The sequence below is a fragment of the Anticarsia gemmatalis genome, chromosome 5, assembly GCF_050436995.1.
Source record: "Anticarsia gemmatalis isolate Benzon Research Colony breed Stoneville strain chromosome 5, ilAntGemm2 primary, whole genome shotgun sequence".
NCBI lineage: Eukaryota > Metazoa > Arthropoda > Insecta > Lepidoptera > Erebidae > Anticarsia > Anticarsia gemmatalis.
Window position 1 is genome coordinate 7,571,015 of NC_134749.1, and position 23,863 is coordinate 7,594,877.

Consider the following 23,863-nt stretch of genomic DNA (forward strand, 5'->3'; position numbering starts at 1 on the left):
TTGTGAACAATATAATGTAGTAACAGGATTGTAAACAAAATGGTTTGACAAAGAGTGTATTCGTCAAATATTATAAAACTGAACGGATAGTTTTATTACGAATATTATTTATTTTATGGTTGGTAATCATGTAAATGAAGAGACTTATTGAGATCACTGTTATAATTCAGTCAACAGGAAATTCTAACAATATTAATTGTTACATAGTATAATTAATTTAATGAATAGACTGACATTTACCGACACATTATGAATAATTTATTTTCATTAATAACAAATCTTGTAGTAACCTATTATCCTGTACGTCGCGTCACGTCTTGTGATAAGCTGGCTGTTTGTTCAAGTGGGGGTATTTGTATAAATATATTAATATTATTGCCATAATAAAAAAATATCGTAAAAATATTGATGATTCATAACTTTATCTGGAATTTACGCGAACCCATTGGAACGGAAACGAGTCGAATGGGAACGATTAAAGTACGAATGGAGTCGGTAATCAAGTTGTATGTGAGATTAATAGGGCACCCGTCACCTGGCGTGCGTCACGGGCGCCGCGTGCCGTGTTGTTAACGTATCGTAACGTGCCGGAAATCACTGGAACATTATGTGCAATAATCTGGAATCATACGCCATTGCATCGTTTATCCTATTCGTAAAACTTGCCTACTATAAAGCTTTCTATGGTATTCCATTTTAATTTCAAGTAGTTATTCTTTTGTTCCCATTAGCAAGGATCCATTAAGGTATAAACGAAGAAGGAAATATTGCGGCAACTTGTCTCGACCCACATTGATAAGAGATAGCTCGTGTCTACAAACAAGCGTACTACACGCATCGAGAAAATTAATTGAGCCCTTTGATAAATTGCGCGTACTTAATGTAATGCGCAGTCGTAAGGTAATTTATCTTGGTAGGAATTTACGGAGAATTTAGTTCAATTCATTATTTTTTCTACTTAATGTAACACGAACTCTGAACGGTGTTAAATTAGGTCCTTTAATGCCATCGCGATTAACAAGGAGTTTATAATGTAAACGCTTGTATTATGAGGATACAATCCTCCACCACAAAATTTTCCGCAGAACATAAAAATGTCGGTTTTACAACCTGCTTGAATGATAAAATATTGCATAACACACGTAAAGTTACAGTAGGAAAGTTTCCACGCATTGGCTTTAGGCTGCCACCGTTGCTTCCACGGATGACTCAATTTGTTAAAATATTCCAACTCAATTACGAAATGTTACGATGTTTAACTTGCCTTTTGCTTTCAAATACGAAACTCGGAATGTAGTCAAGTTTTCGAATTGACTTAAAACCATATAAGACCTTTGCTCTGAACCAGTAACTTTTCTCGCCTTTTCTCTTCGATCCAGTAAAAGTTTTAGGTAGAGAATGAAGAAAAAAGATTTCTTATAAATCCTTTTTGGTAATCCGAGATTGAGCTTCCGACCTATATAGACTTGTTTTAAGTTTCTTAAAATATTGGGACAGAGCGTAATCTTACAACGTAGCTTTCGCGACAGCAAAAAAAATTATAAAATGTATCTCGAACAAAGGCCGCGGCAAGTATCCGTATTTTTGACTTCTTTGATTTTTTGCAAAGAATATTACATTAGAAATGAGAATCTACCTACCCCTTGAATTTTGAGTAGGAAATATAAACTAATTCAAAATATTTAAAGAGCCTTATAAAACATGTAGGTATTTGTATTCAATACCACATGATTGTTCTTTTCGTATTGGTCATTAAAATTTGTAAATTTTGAAAAGGCAAGCAAAAAGATTTCCGACGTCCAGCTACAATATGGGCTTTCAAATAATAAAATAATATAACTAATCGCGAGTATTTAGCATTTAATACTTATAAATCGAGCTGATAAGAAAATAAGTGCTTTTTCATATAAAGCAACGATTAGGCACAAGGCGTAGTATTCAAGTAGTCTTGCTAAGGATATGGATTGCTAAATCGCGTGCACTGAAATTACAGGTCTCTATTTAACCCCACAACGAAAGTGCAATTTAGCCCTTAATAACATTATGTCTGGCGTTAATCAAGCTCGTATTTCTGTTGTCGTGTCAGTTCAAATAATACTAAAATATTTTAGTACTGACCTCGTACACAACTGGTAAAATAATGAATTTATGGTGTGTCAAATCTCCTAACAAGCAAGTCTTACAAGCTAAATATTACTAAATTAGTTATTCAATTTATTATATTGTTTGGTAATAAATGTAACGCGTTAATAGTAATATTTAAAGATAAAGTGATAACTAACTCACATTTTATCTGGCGTTGTATGATGAAAAACGAATTTAAAGTGACCAACTGCTAATGGTCTTTACCGTCGCATTATTTTATTAAGATATTTACTAAATCTACAGCCATTAATAAAGTTACCTGTTTCACCTTATACGGTCATACGGGTAATACAGCTGGTAAAATAACGCTTATCTAAATAGTTTTGTTATCCGTTATTCCGTGTAACATAATTATTTAATTGCTGTAACAATTAAAACATTCTGTATTTTAAATGCACGCACAAGTAAATAAACTATACACAAAGGAAGGAAGTTTTGAATGCACTGTATTCGATTACTGCAATAAAATAGGTTTTAAGAGCCCAAAATCCTATCCCGTATTTTATATATATGGTAAATCTAGAAAATTGTCTTTTTGACAACCTCAAAAAAAATTAACTTGGAAGGCATAAGTACCTACTAGTTACTCTAATAGGTCGTAAAGACAATGTAAAAGAGGCCTTTATAGGGAAGTTTTCACAGCAAGTAATAGGCAGAGCAACTTTCTATACGCTACACTATAAACAACTTTTTAATTAATCTAGTTTCCTTCCTACTCCGCCTAAACTTACGTCTTACATACCTACCTATTAGCGAAAAGATTTACTCGCGCGTTTCCTGCCAAAGAGAAAATGTATAAATAACGTTCGGGTTCAAATACATCGCGATGCATTTTCCGATGTCGTCAACCAGATGCAGTTCTCTTGAACGCTTCCAGTAAATTCCATCTGAACGCGTAAATTGCATACATAATTCGCAGAAAGTATCTAAGGAATTTTCGTTTCCAAGTAATCATTTTCACACATGGTTCGATAAAGGCAAATATTTATCATACATGTAAGTCATGTAACCGACGTCGAGCCGGTACATTGTACATGCCGGTAAATAACATGAGAATGCTGAAGCAGATCCTCGAGTTGCCGTATTGTTTACATTATTCGCATAGCACGATGATGTCACGAGCGAAACCTAATTCTGATGAATCATGAGCTTTTACAGGCGATGCACCGATAAGCGTCGCCGTGTATGTGTGATATGAAGTGCGCCGGCCGACATAGCAGGACCCACGTGTTGGTGAAGTTATTGATGGCATCAGTGGGCGCATAATAACTGGTCCGACTCAACGAAACGTTCAGTTACTGATTGTCCGTTACGGGGAGCGCGTGTCGCCCGATATTCCGAGCCGGTGCGCGAGCGCATACACGACACATCAATATTTATTGACACTAAACTATTTGTTTCAACGAAAATTATACAGGAACCAGTGTGTCTTTGGCAGTGTATGTGCTTCCACATTGGATGAACTGACCTGATCCGCTGAAGACCCTACAGGTGCATTTGTTTACATATTTACTCTAGCTGCTACTGACTTGTTTTGGCTTACCTCGCGCAAATGTTGTATTTGTTGTCCAATATTTATTTTTTCTCAAGGTATGAAATTGAGTAATATTAGGTCATACAATTTCTACAACGTTTAAGATATATTTAGGCAATTTATTGTAAATGTTAAAGGCTTGTTGAACGTTTATATGCTACACCTTCTGATGATCGCAGCGTGATTATATTATGATGATGCAACGAGGACATTTTAACAAGAATATTCGAAATGCACGATGCTAAGTGCACATGTACATACAAAGTTAACAAACTATGTATAATATGAAGTTCGTGACAAAAATCCCTACGAGTGTCGAAATTTGTAGCACATGCATAATTTACATACAAATTATATGTCTGTTAAATATGGTTCATTTCACTTTGGAAGTTGCACAAGCAGTCCGATGTTTACTTTTAAAAATAAGCGTTACAAACAATCTGTTCGTAATTACACAATTGAACGTAGCGTGTATGCATTGAGAGTTGGCACCGATTCGTATTTGCAAGACATCATAAAATCATATCGTTATATATGTTAGAAAATATTGGAGCGCGTAAGATTAGGAAGTGAGATTAAAATATTTATGTGTAGAGCCGCTTAATATAACACTCGGTACATTCCAGTGATTATTTATTGAGGTTATGCATCACTTAAATCTCCATTTCAATTTACTTCCTAAAGATGTATCGTACGCAATATCTTGTACGGTAATAATCCAATTAAGGGTGTAACTCTATCGGCGTCCTTATTTTGCGATGTTGTGGTTACTGAATATTACTTGTGAAGTGTACGTGATACATTTTGTAAACATAGTTAGCGTTTGGTTAACGTCCTCGACTGTTGCCTTCTACCTACTACACACGAACTACATATGTTTAGAAATACAATTACATACTTATGCATGTACAAACAGGTGATACTTCTTGGAAGAACATTGTTGCAAATTTATACTCGTACTCGATCTGTATGTATAGCTGTATGTTGATATATGTGACATCACACAAGATTCATTACAATTGAGCGACATAATCATCTTAAATTATGTGTTTATTTATTAAAAATATGTCTTGGTATTTCCAATAATGAGTAACAATGGGTATATTCATTATTTTATCATCTTGGTTTCAGACTATTGTATTGAGTTAACAGCTACAACAAATTTTACGTGTACTGCGTACTACAGGAGCATGTTTTCACACGATTTTATTATAATCATATAGTTATAAATAGATATGATATACAAATGTATTCATAAGTCGCTTATGACTCTATTTACAACTTGTGTACATAAGTTTTTCTAATTTTACTCTATTACGTAATCAGATGGTAAAATCATCAACATTTTTTATGGGGCTACAGCTTACTCGTTATTATTACTAGAACAAACATCGTTTACATTCATTTATGGAGCTGTCGATAAATATATAACAATATTGACAAAGTGCTCTACCTTTATTTCAGGGTCTAATTCACTTCGCTTTAATATCTGTATTCGTGAGAAATTCAATTTCTATTTATATCGCTATTATGTATAGTGGTCAATTGCAACAATAAGCGCGGATGCAGAATCCAGGATGATATAACTCAGGGGTGACCAACGCCTCGACCGCAATTGACCGAAAATTCTAAACCGAGTTCTACATTTGTGATTAGATTAGAAAAAGAAACAAGTGATTTAAGTTTACTGTAAAAAATATTCATTATATCATAATCTGTAGGAAAAAATATAGAGCGGCTTACAGTTTGGTGATGTTAGCCACCCCTGAGAGGAGTGGCAGGACTCGCAGGCCAATACAGGAGGAAGTGTGTCGTTAGTCGATTGTACTGGCAGGACCCACTGTGCTCTATTGATTAATTCAAATGATTTTATTGCATAATGGCCATTTCGAGCGAATTGGTTGACTAGGCGTTTAGATCATTGTACTCGTTTCAGTATTTGCGTTCAATGTTTTGTTTGTATAACACCCTCCGCGGATATCGAAGCACAGAATAAAAATAGGACGCATGTTTTTAAGGTCAATGTAGCACAATACTATAGAAAAAATCCTTTAATCAAGCAATCAATAATATTATATATAAGCTGTAATTTTACGATTTTGCAGCTTATAGATATCCCGTTACAACAAATCATATGTCATTAGAAATTTCTAGAAGGTCTAGTCGCAGGGCCCGCGTCAGACCATAACCCCTGCACGTTGACCCTGCACACGGAAGATGTTAATCATGAGCCCCGGTTCGGGATGTAACGTAATATAACTCTCTCTACGACTATTACTATGATAGCGACTACGATATTTTATTCACTAACAGTTACCAAGGATGACTTCATATACAATTAGTCATGAAACTCTGTAGCTAATGAACTTCAACAGTAATATTATTCACAATTCCACAAATAAGTGGTTTAGTAATTTTATAAATTGTTGTGGTATGAAGGGAATATTTATATTAATAGTTTCTGTCATTCAGACGAAGACATTAAGACAATATGTAATCTCGTTTGTATCACAAGTCGGCAAGGACATGGCTGGCTGCACCCACATGTCTGTGCGCAGCGCTTATTGCACTCTATTAATTGTCGTGTCTCATAGTACAAGATACATAAAGGAATGCGGTGCATAACATCCAGCCCCCGCCTCGTTGACCCAGTGTCGCACTACACGGGCCAAGTTCAAACACGACTCGTGATTGAGAACTAGCCGTCGATTCTTGTCTATGCAATGTTGCAACGTGAAAGCGAGTAAAAGGCTTAAGTGGAAACGATAAGAAAAATGCGCCACGAATTGAATTAGAAGTCAATAAAACTGTTATCTTAATTTAAAAAGCCGTGAGCCATACCTATTATCGGTCGAGTTTACGAACATAAACCGAGATGAAATTACTTAAATTAGACACGAATATAAAATTCCGGTAATAGTCACGAGAATAACGAAGGAAATGTGAATAGGTTGCATTTTGATCCCGCGCGTAGGTCGCTTCGGCCGCAAGTGAGCCGCAAAGCTCACATTACATTGCACTGGAATGAAAACAATGAGTCCATCTATTGAGTGCAGGTGACAAAAGCAGAGTTGTATGGTTGCTTTTGAACGATGTAGCAGCTATACAAACAAATAATAAGTATGCATGCCGCTACCTTACCGCACAATGCGACACATAAAACAGTAAGGACAGACAAAGATTAATGACTGAAGAAATCCAGGAAGAGTTACGTAATGTGAAAGATTGCGACTGAGTGAAAGCCACGACGAACGTGAAAATGATTGAAGCTTTATATAAAGGTCGAGCAAATCTCAAACTGTCGACGCGAATTTGAAAAATGTCTCGCCTATAATGACGTTCACCTATAAATTGGTTTTTCGAACGTCTCTTCTTATTCAACTTTTTCGCGTCGGCACCTTGGCATTAAATCACGCAAAATAATTAAAATTTTAAGTGATTGCGTCATAATTGACAATTTAGTGCCACAGACTATCACCGAAGAGTCCATTAGTCCATTATGTGTTGCAAACTGGGACACCGGCCGTTTCAGCGAATTATAATTGCGACGTTGTTATTGAAGTTTTCCCTGACAATGCAACCGCACTGTTTCCGCAAATATTATTTTTTTATTTGGATTCGGTAATGAAACCATAAATAAATTCCTTTAGAAGAATAACATAAATTCTTTACTATGTTAGGATTTCTTTTACGTTAGCAAGTTTCTCACGATAACGTTTCCCTGGAGGGCGCGGGTCATCTGTAGCGTTTATCAGTAGAGACCGACAATAGTGTCCGCCCACGTAAACCAACGATTTATATGTAGTCCTCGGTGTGAGGCGCCACTCTATTCCCACCAGACACTCCATTTTTCCAATTCTTATTCCTTTATTAGGAATGCACTGTTCGACTCGGAATAATATTTCCTTCTTCTTGAAATGTTATTCATTTCTTCGTAGACATTTTTATTACTGAGAATTTATTAGATTCGGATCAAGCATATTCGTCGTGAATAACTATATTATTCCTAGAAAAGTAACATTTCTTTGTAAATTACGTTATATTACGTCGTACAAGAAAATAACATGTGTAGCGAAAGGCCCATTCGGATTTACTTCATAGACTTATAAATGTGTAGCTCAAATTGTGATAAGTATTCAATTTATAATATTATGATATGGCGTAGGGATTGCGGGCCACGACCAGTGGTTGGCGCCTTGTCTCGGTAACGGTAATACAAGATGCCTAGCTTAAGCTTACTCCAGACCGTCCCCGACACCTACTTTATATTCGGATAGTAAGATATAACCGATTGACCGGGTGGTCTGGCCCTTGACACGGTAATAAATGGTAGATTTAGAAATTAATTACATATTGTTATATGATTTCGACATATATCGTGAGTTTTTATCATAGATATCTTGAATAAATAGTGAGAAGGGAATAATAACGTTTATTTAAAAGCTTTGAATGGAAAATTTGCTTCGTCAGCAAATAAGTTATTTTTGTATCATTTGTTGAACATCTATAGGTCAATAGAATAACTAATAGAAAAAAGTAAAAATAAAAATTGCTAATTTAAATATTGAGTGTCGTTTGAATAATTATGTTTTGACGTCTTTTAAATAGTTGTATATCAAAACTGACATTTAGTTGACTCTGGAAGTGACATGAAAGGCGGTGTTTGGTTGACAAGTGGTGTTAAACCGAATTAGTTTCGCATCGGCGCAGTATCGGAACCGTACGGTATTTAGGCGACACAACGACACAGCGCAACGCGGTACTTTGTTTCGAGTACAAGTTATGATGCAATTTTGCTACTACATATGTTTATTTATTATTGCCGACTTATTTTTATTGATATTTTATCATAGTGATAAATAACTTAGATATGGATGTATTTAGTATCCAAACACATACTCTACCTATGTGATTCACAAAATATTTTATGATTTAGGAGTACTCATTTATTAAAATGTTGTTGAAAATATATCTGGATGGCCTTTTCGATGCGCTCTTTTCACTCAAACGTCGTTAACTACATTTTTTTTGCTTCTCTTTTAATTTTTAGTGGCATATACATATCTGCACTTAGTGGCGGGATACTAACACAATGAGTCGTTAAAAGCCGAAACATTGTACATTTTTACGATGAACTAAGTAACAGGCATAAAGGAAACCACCAACGAATCATTTTAATAATAAAGCGTTAGGCGATACGGCGCAGTAATCGCAGTAAATTCAGGGCAATGAAATGTTCAGCACTGAAACAAAAACTCGTTATTGTAATAACTATTCATAACTTTTATGAACCTTACTCAGAAATACGCTACAAGCAATCACTGAAGTCGTAAAACTAGTCACATTTTGAGCTTTCAGTTAATCACAGCGATTCGTAGTTGAAACCATTTACGTTATACATAACCTTCAAAATATTTCAAACACTAAAACTACGCTGTTACTCATAGGTTTTCATATAAAAATAGAAAATCCTTTTGATTTCAAGATAAAGAGATTCTGTAAGTTTTTATCTTTTACAATTTATATCATAGCCTTCATTTTCGATACGCGAGTTTTTATATAGATGTCCACTACCTTAAAACTTATTTGGGAAGTAATCGAACTGAACACCCAGCAATTAGTAGTTATTCTAGCCATTACCGTACCGATGTCTGCTATGCTCTACTTGCTTGCTGTAATACGATGTCATACTTTCACAGAGATTAGCACGATCACACCAAAACACTTTTATACAAACTATAAAATGTCTTTCTTGCTACATAAAATGGAAGTAAGTAAACATGTTAAAAGCCATCGAATTTGTAACTGATTCCGTTGCTAGTCAGTTGATTAATGAAACATCGATAGAGCTCTTATTAATTCCAACGATCCTCTTATTAGAAAATTATCTAATTTATTTACATTTAATCGTCTACAGATTGAGCACCAGCGGCTCATAAACATTTTATAATACGTACAAATAGTAGAAAATAGATTTTCCCTCCGTACATCTGCATATCTTCACATCTGTATGTGTTAACGTAATATCACAATTTATAATCGACTAGCGGCAGAACTAAGTGTTTACATTTGATATTTACATACTGCTGATGTGCGATGACGTCTTTTAAACAGTCAATTAAATCCATATAACCAAGTGAGCATAACATGAATATTCAACGGATAAAATGTAAAGCAGTGGCATTATTATGTGACCCGGATTGCAATAACCCCTGTAAAATAAGGTGACCGGTGTCCATCGCGTAGCAGTAAGCCCTAGCGTGCACTTGCGTCGTTGTCGATCGAGTCACGAACACGATACTGAATTTTAATTTTATTCTGTCATAAAAGATGTATAATTGTTACCCGTAACGAAATAATTCGTTTTATACATTTCAGTATTTTAAAATTAATCTCATTTTGTATATACCTACGTAATTATCTAATTAGTTGATATGTTTTTGTGATGAAATGATCATAACTCCGTTACTTTAAATACAAAAAATAAGAAGTCAAATATACAGCAATAAAATTATACGGACATGTGGTAAAGTGGTAAGTAATTAATTACAATATACTTAAATGTAGAATTAAATACAATTTTAAGACGAATGAAATCATCATTTCATAATTCAAATTAAACGAAACTTTTGCATCGATCTCAATCTGGGCTCAAATTATAAATGGTTATTAAATGTTATACAATAGCTATAACTATTTATTATTTTTACACTCATTAAAATAATAAAAAAAGGAATTTAAATCAGATTTGTAATTAAAAAATGGGAGTTGTGTGCGGTGTAATTATAGTTTCGATTACATCGAAGTGCATCGGTCACGCTCGTGCACAAGCGTAGTACCGAGCGACCTACGTACTACGGCTCGATGCCTCCCAAAATAAACGTGACCGATGACGATTTCGGGAAAGGCGTCATACCAGCCGATAATGTGAGTGCAGTCACATAAATAAACAGTAGCCGCATTAATGACAGACATTTTTCACAGTCCACAACGATTACTACGTTTCATTAAATGAATGAAATGATCTTAAGCCGATTCTTGTGCGTACATCGTGACTCATATGTAAATTGTTAAAATGCGCAAGTCAAGATTTGTTCGTGCTCGATGTTCACGGATTTTGGTTAGAATAAAGCATTATTTATTATGTATATTTACATGCTAATAAAAGTGTCTTTAGAAATATTCGCAGCATGTTTAGATATTTCTTTGGTAGTCTTACTTATTTAAAATTAACAAAAAATATATATTTCTCCACCTCGGTACAGTTTGAGTTGACCATTTGATTTGTTTGTTTATTGTTTTCAACATTCTAGTAACTACGAGTATCTATGTGGGATTGGAGTTCGCTTGTTTTGAATTGCTCTTTCTATACTCTATTTAGCTCATTTTAGTGGCTCTAAAACTTCAGAGGAATATGTTGCAGTAGTACAATAAATTATTATTTATTTCATTGAACAGTTAACCCAAGTATGTAAACGTGCGTAATACTTTGGAGAGTTTTCTTCTCGCATTCCATCGGCACGTAAGGCTTGAGTCATGTGACGTTGGTAACTTCATGTGAAGTTAAATTTAATATTGTTGTCTAGACATGTAAACAGACGAGCTCCGGTGGACGGTGTCCGCACTCGGCAGGGAGCAGGGTGCGCTTCTCATTGATGCACCATGACGTAATCACTGTAAACAGATGCACGCTTCACCCGAGAATGTAGCAATGTATAGTAATAAACAAATTTTATGTCTTTTGTAAACCATGAGACATTCATTATAATTCCCAAGGCCAACTGGTCATTAACCATTATTTACAGTGCACATAAAATACTACTCTTGTTGATATCCACACATTTCGACTTATTTGGAGAAGGAACATAAACGGTATAGATCTATTTTGTTAAACCAAGTGAATCTGTTTTGATATTTTTTGTCGTATTGTAAGGACAATACAGTAAGGACACTTTTATTTTATCCAAATTCTCATTTGTCTATTTCATCCCGAAAACTTTTTAGATTATTAATACGTCAGGTGTAAACCAAATTCCAGATACCACTTTTTCTCGTGAATCGATATTTTCATAAACATCCCGCGCATTTACGCAGAATTAATAATATGATCCAGGTGGTGGAACAGTCGGCCAAGGTCGAGATCTGTTTTAGTTGCCCACATTGTTTGCTCGTATACCTAGATACTTTGTAGTTTGTTTTCGTTTAACTCCTAGCTAAACTAAAGCATTAATCAGATAAGCAGTATAAACATCCAGCTCACTCGTATTACATGTGTGCTATGCAAAATTCTTAGTCTGTACACGAACAAAATATTTACTCTACGCATTCGTAAAGTAGGCATCCGCTTCGTCTTGTAAAATTTTATAGATGTCGTCATCGGATGGTCATTGCACTAAAGTTCAGAATGAATCACAATTGAAAATGTTATCGTTACGTATTATGTAACAGTTCAGTGGGAACATCGGGGCGTTCGGCAGGAACTAACCTCGGGGATGATGAATCTTTCCGATTCCTAGCTCTATTAATCATCCATTAATATAAACCAGTTGGATTACGGCCAGAGTCGGCGCCTTAAGCTCTACTACTTGGCATTAAACCGGGAAATGCTATTGGAACTTCATAATATACTTGGTCGGTCATTTACGACCAACCAAACTGAGGTAATGAAATCTTTAATGCCGTTGTGAAAGTACTACTGCACCTACAAGTTAGGACTTTACGTGCATTTCATTACGCTGTAGGCGCCCTAGATATACGGTCTGTTCAAATTCAATGTCATTAGTGACATCGTGTTCACTGATCACGTCGCTTATACAATTGTTGCTAGCGGGGAAATATAATTATTGAGGGCGAAGTCACAGTTTATAATACCGATATGCCTTAGTACGCTATCAAAGATAATTATTATCAAGTAAGTATTATAAGTGATTTCCTCAAGAGCCGGCCTATTGTTTAAGTTGTTATGACTGCCTATTGTTCCAAGTAAATAATTCCATTGTAACGAAGTATAATGTGACAGGAACGAAGGTGTTGGAATCCAAATTTATTGACTGATTACGTATCCAATTTAATGCGTATCTAGTACTCATGCAAGACGTAAAGGTTCATTGTAATAGAAATGACTGATAGTCAAATTTTGATCTCTTGCTCTCTCGAAATCAACTCAATAAAATATTTTAATTGGATTTTAATTTTAGTTTTACATAGGTATAGTGCAATTATAGCCTAACTATCTACTGATGAATCAAATGTTGTTATACAGAGAGTAAATCTATATTTTTTTTCGTAAATTAGTAACAGGTAACGGACTTACTTGGTCGAATTCCTGTCTTGTGTCTTACTTGAAAATTATGCTAGTACCGCGTTGGTAGCAAAGTTAGTACACTAACCTACAATAATCACCTATATCCGTAACCTTGACCTTTATAATGAACTAAAAATCCGGGTAGGCACAAAAACTTGATACAGTACAGCTGTTGGCGTACAGCCAAAACTTTCTAAAAACGGGTTAGTTGCAATGTTTCAATTAAGAGAGACCGCGGCGATGAACACTTGCACTAAACGATTTTTAAAAGCTTGTTACTCATGTGTTATCGTTAAACATCGTGTACAATTAGCAGACAGTGTTTTTAGTATTATGTTACGTGTGATTTATTTTTAACACTTACTTTCATGTCTCTTTTTAAGTAAATAAAAAATAATTGTACGTATAAGTTCTCGGTTTTTTCATTCAGGATTATTTCCTTTAACATTAAATTAGCAGTGATGTACAATAAATAAAGCGATCTGCTGAAAAGGACTTATGAAATGCTTCTTAAAGTCTGGTCAATTTAATTATGTGACATAAAATGAGGTTTCATTTCAGTACCATACAAGTTTGCACACTTGATGCAACGCGAGGTAACATAACACAAAAGTAACTAATTTATTGCTAAAATATGACGACACATTTTAATGACTTGCCATTCAGTAGACAGATTGAAATAAGTCTTAGCATGTGTTGTTTTCGTCACATGTTTTGAAGCAACCCATTATTATATTTCTTACATCTAGGTACCTACTCAATACGTATTACTCTGAGAAAGGATTATATTTTATAAACACTCACTTTATTTTAACGAACACTTCATCACTCCGGCTTACCTTGTCACGAAAAATGTAGCCTGTCCGAAAATGTAAACACGAAATAATTTCTCCTTAAAATAAATCGTTTCAGCAAAATGTAGCAACTTGATCCGTCGGTTATATGATATTAAATGTTTCAAACGAGACAGACTATAAGACATTTGTTCCGGACGCGAAATTTTTTATTAAATACATTACTCACACAGCGTGGAGATACCTTTTACCTTAATAATATTATAATGAGGACCTTTATATGTCGTCACGATTCCAGAATATCATCATGACTGTTGACATTCACACAAAATATGAATTGACCGTGTGGGCACGTTTACAATAAGATATTTACTCATAAAGCTTTTATGGCATCGGCACAAAGGGTTAATGGTAAAGATTATGGTATTATTAAAACGATGATGCCTTTGAATATGTTAAAAAACTTATATATTTCATCCACTTGCAGATATATGGAAATTTCAATGCAGCATTGCAACGTTGAGTGTTAAAATATGAAATAATTTTGGTTTACCATTCAGCTCAAATAGGTACAGAAAAATTCTGAAGTAAATTTATTAACGATATAAGTATTGCTAAGGAGTATTTTAAAAACTTCTAGTGGTTACTTAACGTTGTATATAAACTTACTTACTTAGACCAAAACTTGTTTAAATTGTAACAACAAAATCAATAATGTTTCCTCATGATAATGAATTGTAATAGTCCCAGTGTTGGGTAAGTCCATGTTAACTTGTAAGGCATGGGTATTACTAAGAAAATAATGAAATAGGTAACTATTCTATTTGTTTACAGTTCAGGTGATTAACCCCCGGTTTCTGAGGTACATTTAACGGTAGTTTATCTATTCAATAGCGTTTAAACTCATATAAAAAAACGCTATTGAATAGATAAACTACCGCTAAATGTGCTCAGAAACCGGGGGTTAATCTGTTGTATATAGATGATATGTTATGATGAAGTATAGAGCATATTTTTCATCGCACGTCAGGTATCGCGACAAGCTCTAGTGCGCTATAATTAGACCGCGGCTCAGATTGCTTATGCGCATCGTCGATGCAAAATTCTTGGCCCATTTATTCTGACCAATACACGTGGTTATTATAGAACAAATCGAGAACAGTTCGTAATTATGAGTATAGTCGTCAGCGAATCGAAGGTCTTACACACCACAAAGAGCTCATTCAAACACTCATAATTCTCGTAGACATTAAATGTTGCGTGCCTTTTTAGCTGTCAAAGCCGAAGAAGGTCGCTCAGAATCATTTGAAGTCACATTTTTCTAAGAAATTATTGCTCATAGAAAGTTGATGTTTGGTAGAGTCATAAGCTAATGAGTATATCAAAATGTAAAGATGATGACCATCTTACAACCAGCCATATCGCTATTTATTTATACTGTTGACCATTTTCTAAGTAAAAGTTGACATTTGACATAGTAACGGCGATTTGTTCATAAAAGTCTAAGTGAAACAGAATACACAGCTTACAATCTCGAACTCATAGTGCAGTCACCAATATATAACAACGAGGCCAAAAAAACTTACTTTATACTGGAAAATTTATACCAACTCGCACAAGATACTTATAAAATTGTTTTATTTATATCGGCAGAAATTATTGTACTAACTGTCTTTGCCAACTTTTAACGCTACGTGTAGTCTCATAGCATTAAACTGCTTATTTTTTGGAATTTTTGATGCAGGCATTTCATAATAATATGTAACACAACCATTAGAATGTGTAGTATGTCTAATATTTACGTTCTCCAAGGAATCTCTCGAGAATGTCTAGTGCAAACTGCTCATGAGTACATACTCGCTTTAGATAAATTAATGTGTAAACGAACGCCCGCGCCGGTTACGTTATCACACCTGGCCAATACATTTTCTAAATTCTTAAATCGTTCATAAAATTCAAAGTTTATTGTGCAGTAGACGATGTATGGCATATTTTCGAACACCCACATAAGCGATCGTCTAGCTAGGTACAAAGATAAAGAATGCGTTGCAAGCATGTCGATCCCACCCAAGCGCCAACACAAAACGATTGAATATGTACATTCAACCGGAGAGACTTTTATGACTTATTCAATTGGTAGTTCCAAGTATGCAGTGAGAAACTAATATTCAATATATCGTTTGGTAAATGCAATGGACTATAATCACAGCGCCGAACCACCGCTTCTCTGCACAATGCTTAAACGTTTAAGAGCCAATCCAATGGCCGCAATTTTTGGTGCATTCTAAAATGTATTAGGGAATTTTCGAGGATAAAATTTACAATGCTCTGTCTTGTAAAAGAATCGAGACATCGTGTGAGCCGCAGGGCAGGTCTGAAGTCTCGGTTACGTTAGAATTTTTAAGCAACGTAATCGCTTTCTTATGCAAAAACAAAACAAAAGCGTCGTGCCAAGCGATAAAGTATCCTAAACTTGGACGTTTTCTGGTCCAAACTGAAAGGTGAGCAGAAATAATGGAGTTCAGGTGGAGCCGCGCTAATCACGGTGATTACAATGTGGGCCACCGACAGCGATACAGCCGATGCAAGACGCCGACCGTAATTGCTCTCTCGCTCTAACTCACAATTAAAAGCCCTGAATACGTAGCCTGAACAGGAAAAAGCTGCATTTCTTTTAGCAGTATTATGTAACGTGTGCGACTATGTCGTGTAATTGCGCAATAGTATCTTTACCGAGAATATTCTGTGTTTTGAGACATGACTCCGTATTACCGATAGTATTATCAAGAGTTCAAACATGCCGACAGGGGGCGACAAGCGACAACCATGAAACATCATATCATATCCGAAAGCGATGCGTTTACTTTCTGTTGTATGAATAATTATTGCATTGCTTAGTGTAAACAATGTTTTATGATCTACATACATTGGTTGTTGTGTTTTGTTCTTACTGGCCGAGTGACCTTGACGAGTTGAGATAAGAGAGGCATGCTCTATGATTGTGTCACCGAGTCACCGGTGCATAAGATTAACATGATAACAGCGGCTTGACACGCTAATCAGTGTTAACATATTCATAATTACATCGTGATGTTATCGCTATAAATAATTTATTCACTTACGACGTTTCGTAAGCATGGGAAAATTTTATACTAAGACTCACTTATATTTTATGTAGATACGGTAATTTTGCATAGGCTGTAGAGTCTACGTAGACCAAGTATCCAATGTATGCGATAATACCATGAAAGTATATCGAATGCGTGACTGTTTATTTAATACATTATGGTTTGCTTGCACAGCCATACTAGCAAATGTTGCGTACACGAGTGTCAAAGCATGCTGATATGAGTGTAGTTTCCATCAAGTCTATAAAACGACACTATATAAGGATCAACAGAAACTGGGGTAATTGGCCAACGTTCGAGGACGGTGTACTCAATGATGCTATAAATTGAAATGCATTATCAAAACGTTAATCGAGAAATAACAAACGGCTTTATTGTGGTCGGTAATCATGCACACGATGCCTATGAGCTCTATTACCGCAGATGAATCGAGCCATTGCCACAACTATTTATGTCTGTTATAAATGAACCTTTTGTAAATAGCAAATTAATCTTTTTTTTTCCTTTCAACTATAAACGCTCCATTGGTTAAGTATAACGAACCTACGTAACGATTATAAATAAACAGTGAACTTTAAATAGTGTTTTATATGAATATCGCATACAACAAAGTTATTTTCAGATGTGTTGGCACAATTCCTCACCGACATGACATGGTATCTGATACGACCAGTCAAAGAGCTGTCACAATAATGTTTGTAGTGTGCCTCATCGCGTCCGCATGCCCATACATAAATTACAAAGTCTTCCAGATGCAAACACGTCGTCCTTCGGAGCACAACTTTTAAAACCAGCACCAATTATTCACAAAAACAGAAAATTAATAAAACAAAAATTGGAACAGACGTTGTTTGTTTTTATTACAAAGAAGATAATGGCTTGTTGAATAAAGTGAACAGGAATTTGTCCGTCAAGGGACAAAAAATCATCCATCATTCCAAACAGTACGAAAGTTGAATTTAATTAAACGCGAACATTCGTTCATGGGCAGTACCTACGAGTCCCACGCGGTACATTCATAAATAAACACTATATAGGGGAGTCTTTTACTAGAGTTGTTTTTGAAGTACATCCATCTATGTGTTTTCCTTTTGCTTTTGTGCCGTTGTTGACATTTTCCTTTGCACGTAGGCATACATTTATATTTATTCAGTGTAAAACGTGCATTGTTAGAATTTCGCGTGAATCACAAAGCAATCAACCGCTTCAGTGTTCTAGGAATTGTAAATATCGTTAAACGAGACTTGCTTCACAGAGGTGATTGCAAACCATAGGTATTATATGTCGAAAAAGTAACGGTTAGTAATCCATTGAGTCACTGTTTATATACCAACATTTGACTCATTGTAAAAAATCGTAACGCACAGTTAATTTCAACAAAATTTTATTCATGGCAATAGATTTTCAGCTTCATATTATTTTTCTCTGAGGTGAACTAAAACTAAAATTTTAAATTCTTGATCCATTCATAAAATTTAAGATAAATGGTAACATAATGTTTCGTCCAATATAATATCTGTGCCCAATCCTAAAACCTTATAATGTAACATTCTCATTAGGAGAAGAAAACGAGAAAATCCCTTGTCAAGTAGATAAGTCGAGAAAGACTTAAAAAGTCTTACAATAAAAATACCTTCGGAATATATTAAATTCTGACTCTACTTATAATGTACTTCGATTTTCTTTGAACGCGTATTCGAAATAGAATTTGCGATCAAGTTTTGGGACGCGTCTGACTGTCAAGAAAATCTGAGGCTCTCAAAACTTTCATACTTCTTTTAACATTGTCGACCAGACATAATTAGCGACAGAATTTGCGTAGAATGTTTGTAGAAGTACAAGATAATATTAATTAAATACATATGCAAGAAGTATCTTGATGTATGTAATGTTTATTTCATCTCTTATACTAGTTTTTTACTGTTTTAAATAACGCAATGAAACGAGAATATAGGTTTAATATAGTAAAAAGTTACTCAGATATTTATGCAAGTTCGATAATTAAATTATAAAATTGTACCGTCTGAAATGTAAATTGCTCTAATTTCATTTACCCACAGGGCGTTCGCAATATCCGTTTCAGAGCTAAAAGCGTTATAATTAATCCAATTTACAATCAACACATAACTCACTTACTCATTAATCGGGATTTAATATAATATACCTTCAGTATCTACTCGTGATACAAATATTTGATTAACAGCCTCGCAGTTCACCAATTAATTGAACTGCTATGAATCACACTCGTTCATTCACTGGAGCGTATAATAAAATTAGAAACTATTAAATACTTTATGTTTCGATCCTGGTTAGCTCCATGATTGTTCGATTATATTGTTCCAAATAACTAAATTAGGTGCCATGCGAGTGATAAATAGGTCGAGGCCGACTCCATTGAGTGACCTAGACGGACTACAGCGTCTATGCAAATTACAGCACTCAATTTAGATTCATATTATAGTTGTATGCCTACACTGAAGTTATTCCTGGAATATAATTACCTCCACATTACGGCGTAGCGTGGCATTGGGGAATTTCTGGAAAGTCGCTATAAGATTACCCAGGTACAATTACATTTGCTATTCATGCTAATAGTAAATTTACTGCAGTAGTGAATTTCTTAATATAAAATACCTGGCTAATTAAATATTCTGAAGCATAAAGTAGTACAATTTAATAAACCCAATTTAAGAAGAATATAGTATAGTTTTAAAATATCGTCTATGTTTTACTTCGTATGACGAACTTGTTTGAACGTCTATTACTAATTCTATTACAGCTCGGGAGAAAGTAAGGATCGATTTTACTAGTAATACCGCTAGTCTAGACCAGAGTGACTCATTGTTTACGCGGTGGATATGTTACTGTAAAAGCCCGAACTGTGGTAAATCCTAAGATTTTCCGGTAAAACCTAAGATTTACCAACTCTCAATGGTAAAAGTCCGAACGTTCTTTTATTTCGAACTTTTACCACCATTTCATTGGCAAATCTTAGGATTTACATAATGACACGGTAAAAGTTGATAAAGTCATATTGTAATGTGTTTGAGCCGTAATATAATGATATTGCTAGGGATATAATTATATGCCGTAACATAATTATAATGAGAGTTTGAAGATGTCGCCGGAGCCCCGCTTCGCGGGGCTCCTCCTTCTGGGTGGTTTAAAAAAAAATAACCACGAAGGCTGAGGTGGGAGCTTCGCTTCGCTCGCTCCCACCTCAGCCTTCTAACCTAACCTACCCATGTCGGTTTGCCGAAAACTCCTTCTTTATAACTATTAAATTATGTTATATTAGCTACATTTACCTGCCCTTGAGGTATATCCTAAGATTTACCAAGTGAATAGGGGTAAAAGTTCGAAATAATAGAGTTATTCGGACTTTTACCGTTGAGAGTTGGTAAATCTTAGGTTTAACCGGAAAATCTTAGGATTGACCACAGTCCGGGCTTTTACAGTAACAGATACACTTTATTTATAGGTTTAGTAATTGTAGACAATTTTACGATATATGTTTATCTGTTCTAAGATTGTACCACGAAGCCTTAAATCGACAGTTTTACTTCCGGATTTTGAAGCTTTCTGTTTCGGAGATATCTGCTCGTAGAGACATGTCTGTTATAAGCAGTTCACAACATAATGGTTGTTCCGCGTGCTCTCGATCAGTGTGCAGTGGTTAAGAGTGTCGCCGTGTTATTCACTGAAGAATGTTGTGGAAATCGTGTGAAGTATGTCGTTAGTGTAAGGCAGCGATGGGCGCGGACGGCGCCTGACATCTCCATATGAAGGGCCGCTAACTGCACCCGTGTCGAAAGTCGCGCTTCGTTTGTTTAGCACGCAACTAAACGAACCGCACATGTTGTAACATTCCAATGTGTACGTAAAGCGTTGCCAATTGGTGAAACCGTGTTGACTACGTTTACAGAGACAAAAGAAATGAGGGAGGAAGTCTGACAATGTCACTTGACTGCCGCTGGACTTGATCCGGTTTGTTGCGTGACTGAGTACATGCCGTTAAGAAAAATTATCTTTAGCCATAATAAAAATACCTAGATAGTGTTTTTATCTTGCAGTAAGAATTCAAAACATAAACAAAACGTATTCAAATTGCCACCGCATTTGCAGCCGTCACATTAAGGCAGAATCGCAATAAAAGTCGGCGCAAGCACCTCACAGGCGGGTCCGGGAACAAAGGGTAATAAGTCTTGAAATTGACTTTTTGAGAACAGGTGAGGTCGCGTCAATCCCTGGGTAAATGCGTTCACTTTTCCTCGCAACAGAACAGCCACAAGCATAAATACAATATGACGGAGGCCGATAGCTGTTTTTATTTCGGAGCCCACCTGGTTTTTACCGTCGATGTATTTCTGATTGTTTTAGCATTCTTTCATAACCTAAACTTCGTTTTAAAGACGTGCGCGATCGTAAATCCCGTTTTATGTCAGCACATTTGGAAACTGTTTTGTTCTTATTTTAGAAATTATGCAATCGATACCTGTCGGCATTTTCCCGATATAAAATCTATTCATACGTACAGCTTAACGAGCGTGGTAATGTTTTATGCGCATGAGGTGGACCAAGTATTTCATGAAGTACCTACGTCGAGGAAAAAATATGTTTTATTTTAAGAATACATTTATTATTAATGCGCATATGCATTTAAATACAAGTTGCATTAAAGTTTAAACGGTACGGATATTATGACAAACAAATAAAACTGAACCGTCCGTAATGACAGGCGTGACATTTACGAGGGTTCACGATTTACAAAGTGTCATGACAATTAGCGTAGATGCTCATAAAATTTTATCATTCTGGTACAGACAGAGGTCCTAAAAGTATCAATATCCATTACGAATGAATTTATTCATGTCCTGGACTACCTGCCCGCTGATAGCTGTGAGACGTTTCATGTACATTATCATATTGCATATTGATATCGAACATAACTACTTAAACATAATCTGTGTGTCAACAAGTAAAGTACTTGAGCCTGTAATGCTTTTAAAGATACAGAGGCATGTCATCGCCTTTTGTTAGTCATTTTTATGTAGGATATTTTGTAATTGCACATTATCTCGTTTAAACATTTTTATTTATTTCCTGTTAAACTTTAACCTACTATTGACGTAACAATGTATTAAGAATGTTAGGAGGTGCGAGTTGTAATGCTCTCCGTAGCAGATTGTTTGTAAACGGTAATTGCTCAACTGATACCGTATTACGTAACGCGAAGATCAAGCCATGTGTCTGCGGCGCACTTCGTCACCTCTAGGTTCTAACTCAATTTGTCGCGCGGCGATAATTTGTCCATGTCTCTCGTTCGTCGGCTTTTTGTACCAATGCTCGTTAACCATCCTCACGATGTCAATCACTACAAGCCTTTCTCATTTCTATCAATAAACTGACTCGCGAGTTGTATTTAAAAATCTCGTACTTGTTTTTCGCGTACGTGATGAAAATATGAAAGCAAAGATCTGATAATATGACGGCGACATAAAACCTGTAGCTTACTTAATATATGGCTTAGAAAGCAGTCTGTTTTTATATTAGACATTTTCTTAACACTATTAGCTTAAAGTCTATTGGTTGAGTAAATTGCTGAACTTAAGTATTTTTTTATAATGAACGCAGATTAATATTTAATTAAAAGGGAACTAATTCGTATTCGCATGTTAATTTGACCTTTGACAGCTACTTTATCCTACACTTCAATGCCGGAAACTGCAAAAGCGAGTTGTCGCAGCAAAATTAATGTAGATTATATAAATATAAAGCATTTAGGTATAATGGAAAAACATATTATGTTGCCGATAAATATAAAATGATAATGTTCGCCTTGGCACTAGTACGCGGCACACGCGCTTACCCAGCTAACCTACAAAGGCGTTGTAATTTGTAACAGTTGTCCACGACTCGCTCACACACAGCTTAAAATGTTATTGGTTTGACAGCGGCCGGTTTGTTAAATGTTTGATTTACGGGCGAAGACAAACGATACGACACGTACCACGTATACGTACGCGCGTTTATGACTGCTTCACTAACAATAACTAGCTTCATAAGATACTTTTATATTTTAGTTTAAAGATCTCGACTCCGAACTATTAACCGTAATTTCTTTATGTTTACCAACCAATTTCGTTTTAACTAACTTCAACCCAAAAGTGATATAATGGAGATGTAAGAACATATACAGAAAATAGAGCCAGCTACGTTTAAATGGAATGTTGTGATTTACGAGCACGGCTCCCGCAAATGTCATAAACCGACGTGAAGTAGAGCTGGGAACATCCATAAGATTAACATCACAAAAACTGAAAGTCACGCAGAGATTGACTTTGTGATCTATATTTAGTTCGTAAAGGGCAAAGGTAGTATAAACCCAGAAGTCGTATAATCTCCACATGATTGATCACCAATGCGTCCGATATACAGCATTCCTGATCCTTACAACACATTATTGATGGTACATTATACTTGATGTAAGAACTGACTTAATCGGTGCTATTGCTATCAGCCGAACATATCTAATAAATATGATTCATGATACGATTATATTATACTGTGATTAACAACGTGATAAATGTTTGATCAAATTCTGCAATTAAGTTGCATCAGAATGTCTGCAGCTGTCATTTATGGTATGACCAGCAAAATATAAAATTATGTTGTATTATTATTTGAGTTACTGCCAATTTTCTTAACAAATTGAAATTTTGTTGGATATCGACACGGCTTGTGTAACTTCAAAGGTCGATTGGGTTAACAGAAAGTTGGGGCCTGTACAAGTAAATGAACCCAATAAATTCCAAGTTGGGAATACTATAAACAAAGTCTATAATTGTTGCCTTTACTAAGCTATAAACGGATTACTATTTTCGAAAACTAAATTTATGTACTGCTACCGAAACAACAATTGTCTATGGGTATTAAACAAATAAATTGAAAGCTTTAT

The 23,863-nt window shown here is 35.3% G+C and overlaps 2 protein-coding genes across 2 annotated transcripts in view; one reads left to right on the forward strand and one right to left on the reverse strand.

The window, feature by feature from the left end:
• Positions 1-23,863, reverse strand: part of Syn (synapsin) — a 64,096-nt gene that overhangs the window by 8,738 nt on the left and 31,495 nt on the right. The gene's annotated exons all lie outside the window — the stretch shown is intronic.
• Positions 3,403-23,863, forward strand: part of Timp (Tissue inhibitor of metalloproteases) — a 39,464-nt gene continuing 19,003 nt past the window's right edge. Inside the window, exon 1 of the mRNA XM_076114523.1 lies at positions 3,403-3,636. The gene's annotated coding sequence lies outside the window, so the exon portion shown is untranslated. The remainder of the gene's footprint in view (positions 3,637-23,863) is intronic.